This window comes from Limulus polyphemus, unplaced genomic scaffold, assembly GCF_000517525.1.
Source record: "Limulus polyphemus unplaced genomic scaffold, Limulus_polyphemus-2.1.2 Scaffold7929, whole genome shotgun sequence".
Lineage (NCBI taxonomy): Eukaryota > Metazoa > Arthropoda > Merostomata > Xiphosura > Limulidae > Limulus > Limulus polyphemus.
The window spans coordinates 18,483-23,255 of record NW_013673539.1 but is presented as its reverse complement, the minus strand read 5'-3'; the positions used below and the strand labels follow the sequence as shown (position 1 = coordinate 23,255).

At 34.0% G+C, this 4,773-nt stretch overlaps 1 long non-coding RNA gene across 1 annotated transcript; it reads right to left on the bottom strand.

The window, feature by feature from the left end:
* Window positions 1-1,504: 1,504 nt before the first annotated feature.
* LOC111089934 lies at window positions 1,505-4,611 on the bottom strand. Its single transcript, XR_002614073.1, has 2 exons — window positions 3,408-4,611; window positions 1,505-1,905 (listed from the first exon to the last, which is right to left on the bottom strand). It is a non-coding gene; the product is annotated as an uncharacterized LOC111089934 (long non-coding RNA).
* Between the last annotated feature and the right edge of the window lie 162 nt (window positions 4,612-4,773).

Genomic DNA, 4,773 nt, shown 5'->3' with positions numbered 1-4,773 from the left:
TTTTACAAACACGTATATTTTTTGTTTTTGCTTAATAAATATTTTAACTTGAGCATTTCAGAATTAGGATAGTATTTCATTATGATGAAGTACTTAAATGGCTTGGCTCAGACTTTAGGAAGACAAACAGGGAAATGCTTCAGCAAATGTTTAATGTGAGTTTTGAAATCACTAAAATGAATTTTATAATAAATCAATATCTTTTTAAATATAGCTGGGATTATTTTACATTCTGTCCTATAGTGTACTTACTACAGTAATAGGCTTTCAGCTCGGCGTTTTATTTAAGTCTATTTATTTATTTTCAAAGTATTTTTCACCATAAACGCGTATAGAGCTAGTACATTTTTTAATTGTTCTGTGATGAACAAGTGAAATTTGAAAATTTATGACTATAATTTATGTTTAGTGCAGCTCAACATTAGATCATATGCCAGTACAAAAGAGGTCATATTCTAACGTATACTTATTTATTCTATTTTCCTGTACTACGTTTCTTAACCTATTGTGCTACTGAACAAAAGGTCTGATGTTTTAAACTAAGTCAGAAACCGAAATTGTCTGAGGAAAAGAGTGTAACTATACATAACATGTAACCCTGATGGCAGTGGCAGTTTACCGTGTTTCCTCCATACATATTTTGTGGAATTGAAGCTACACACCAAGCGGAAAATCTTTATTTCTACGAGAATATTCTGAAGTAAAATCAGAAAGTATCGAATGTTCCTATACTCAAGTGCATGAATTGAATAAGTTGCATATTTACTTATTTCAATTTTTTTTTTTTCCGAAAATGAAGCGCTCGGTATTACGACATTGTTCCTCCAAGATGGAATGTTTGGATGAAGTATGTACATTGTGATTTATTTGTGTATAAAATGTACACCATAGTGTTAAAAACGAGTTCAAAATAATCTGAGATAATCTTGCAAAGAACAGTTTGATAATATAAAGTTTAACATAGGACAAAATGTACGTTAAATCAATAAAATACAGACATACATTTTCCACAAGTTTAAGATGTCATATTTATCTGAGTACTTACAGAAGCTGATACAATTAAGGCTTAAGTGTGAAAATAATAAAATGAAATAAAGTAAAAAAGAACTTTAACTGACTGTAATCTTAGCTAAGCTTATTCAGCTGACTATGCAGACGTATGCTGAGTTTCTAGAATAGAAAGGTTAGCTTCTGGGCGTCATTAAAACTTTGTTCAGAAGAACTAATTTACCTACAAGTATCAGATATGTGGACTTAGTTGCTGAGTTTCTAGAATAGAAAGGTTAGCTTCTGGGCGTCATTAAAACTTTGTTCAGAAGAACTAATTTACCTACAAGTATCAGATATGTGGACTTAGTTGCTGAGTTTCTAGAATAGAAAGGTTAGCTTCTGGGCGTCATTAAAACTTTGTGGTATGTTCAGAAGAACTAATTTACCTACAAGTATCAGATATGTGGACTTAGTTTCTTAGTGAATATGAAATGAGGAAACTGGACAAATGTAATGAAATGAATTAAGTTCTTTATTTCTACAATGAAAAGAAGCAAAGTATACATACTTATGCAGATTGGATCACAGTCAAGACATTTACTAGGTTATATTTAGTCCAGCAGCTTTTCCTCTCTCGGAATTGATCTCTATAGAGTTTGATTAAACACAATGATCTCCAAACAGTGTTTTTATTTGTTGATCTCCTTGTAGAACCAAACCAAGAAAGTGTGCTTCAGTTTCTTTGTTCAGTTGACAGCGTCACCTCTTGACCCTTTTTTCTTCCATAGCATTGGTCAATTGTAACACAAATACATTATTAATTCGGCCAGCAGAAAATATAAAAATGACCAATCTCTTCAACTGAGATGTTATGTGTTGCTGCAATATCCCTTCGGGTAGAAAAGACATCATCGACTATGGAAAACAAAGAAACAAAGTATTTAAAACAAGGCAATCTCAAGGCAAGTAGAAAATATATAATATACCAGCATTTCACATATTTAACCCTTTCTCTAATTAAGGCTTTCCCTCAAGCGTAAAATTAAAGTTAACTTTAAAATCAATAACCTTTAAATTCGTGCCATGGCCAAGGAGCACATTAACTTTCCATTGTTCCTAAAACACGTACACGTCACATAAACGACACAATTATTTAACAAATAACTACAATAAACAACAACATTCAACAATGAATTACATTAATACGTAATAAAGATACAATATTTGAACTTTAATTTTGAAATTAAATATGATATACAACCAGACACATTAAAAGTAAAATCATCTTTTAATTTAAAAATATTAAAAGAAATATCTAGATTATAAATCACAAATTAAATCTCCTTTACTTTTAAGCTTTATGAAATAGCTTAATATCTAAAAACAACAACAGGAAAAGAAAAGCCTTTTAATGAAGGTATATACATAAAAATATCCTTCAATGAATGAAATGTAAAATAAAACAACGTGCAAGTACACACTTAAAATCACGAAAAATGAAAATGGACAGTGTATTTTTTTTAGTTCCTTTTTCTTATTTAGAGATACACTGTCAACTTTAAGATTAGAAAAACCAACAAAATTAATCACAAGCCTAAAAATAGAAGTTTGAATGCATAAACAAGGAAAAAAACCATTAAAAACCCATTAATAATGAAGAGAAGCATATTACAATTTACCTTTAACAAATCGCCCAGTGGCACAGCGGTATGTCTGCGGACTTAAAACCCTAGAAACCGGGTTACGATACCCGTGGTGGGCAGAGCACAGATAGACCATTGTGTAGCTTTGTGCTAACTTAAAAAAAAACACCTTTAACAAAAATTAAATATTAGCACGTCACACGAATAACAACAAAATACCGATGTTTATAATAATGTACATGTGATGCAGAAATAAAAAAAAGTAACAAAAGTCTCCTTTCGGCTTTCCTCGTATGCATATCGCAATAAAGCATAATATAATACTGCAATCACGAAAACCCTTCATACAATATAAATAAAAACATAAGTAATACAATAATATTAAACTGAATATAATACACAAACAACTAACCATCTCTCACTCATGTGAGCAAGTGAGTGATGACACTTTAAACATATATGTATGATATACATAAATCTAAGGAAAAAAGAAATATACATTCAAAATGAATGCACATTACAAATATCATTTACTTCTCTCTCCCTTCCACACATACTCACATGTGTGAAAGATTTAGGATATCATTATTACAAAACTAAAAATTCAAAACTGTTTGTTAGGTCTCATGTCTCTTACATCTACTTGTGAGTGTGTAAGACAGAGGACTCTCTCAAATGTAAATACAAAAACACATACATACATATACCTGTACATAATATGTTACAATAATTATATACAAGATTTAAATTTACCTCACAGTCACTCTCACTCACCTCAACCCCACCAGCAGATTCTCTAGAGTTATAGTTGTCTTGTGGTTGACTGTCATTGACGCCTTCAGATAATCCTGAGCTTTTCTGAGGGCTCTTTCAGTGTCAGCAAGTCTGAACCACAAGTACCACACCACCTTCTCATATCGTCTCAGCCAACCTTCATCTCTGTTGTACAGGACTCATGCCCCTGTCCAGTTGACAACCATTTCTTGATAATACCTGAAGACTGGTATTTTGGTAGTTTGGTTGCCAATTCCATCCTTGCTGTTTTCTAAGATGGCTCCTAGAGTATCTTTGCTTGTAGACTTTGGTGAGAATGACTATGAAGATTATTGCCCTTAACATAGAGGCTTCCTTATTAACGACTGAAGCTGGTCAACAAGATGACTGGATCTTCTGGATGGCCATCTTCACAGTCTTCTGGACTGAAGTTGTTCAGGATCCTGTTCTGCCTTTACCTTCATAGGCCTTGGATAAATTTGAGACAGACCTCATTCCAAAAAGCTCTTTTTTGCCTTTGAGATGTAGTGGTTCTACCAGAGATGTGATCACATCTGATGGCGTCTTGTTGTGGTGGTGGTGTAGTGCTTCCTACAATAGGAGAGTTCACTGAGTCCCATATCTCCTGTCTACCTATAGCAACACATGTAATGCAATTAAATATATAAATGAAAACTATAAACATAAGTTGAAATCCGCATGCAGCCCTATCTGCCTATAGAAACAACGTCTGCCTTTATAAGATGTATGCAATATATTAGAAAGATTTATAAAGTTGATGAGGTTAAAATAGCAGATTTAATGTTTTATCTATAAAGCAATACTATAAACATAATGTTAGGTCATTTAATGTCATAACTATCTTCGTGCTCATCATACCAACGTACCCTCTGGTGCCACCTCGTGTCCTAGCAACATGCTCTCTGTTGGATAACACTCGAATTGTGATGTCACGCCTGACAACACGATATCTGGTAGTAGACAACTTCCATCATCTTGTGTTATGGTGACATGACAACTTGCCCTCTGGTGACGCTTTGTAGAACCATGACGTCATCATCTTTACCCCCTCCTCTTCCCTCCTGAGACAGTCAATCAGCACGTGCGTCTCATGTACAGGGAAAACTATTCTCATGAACAAGAAAGTACCATTCTAATTTCGACATTTGATAAACCTGGGGCTACCAGGGAAAACGTCTCTTGAATTTTCCTCCTCTTTCAGCCCGCCCCCCAGTGGCACAGAGGTATGTCTGCGGACTTACCATGCTGGGTTTCGATACCCGTTGTGTAGCTTTGTGCTTAATTACAAACAAACTTTCAGCCCCCCCCCCACCCCCTCTCGAGATAACACTTTGAGTCAATACGT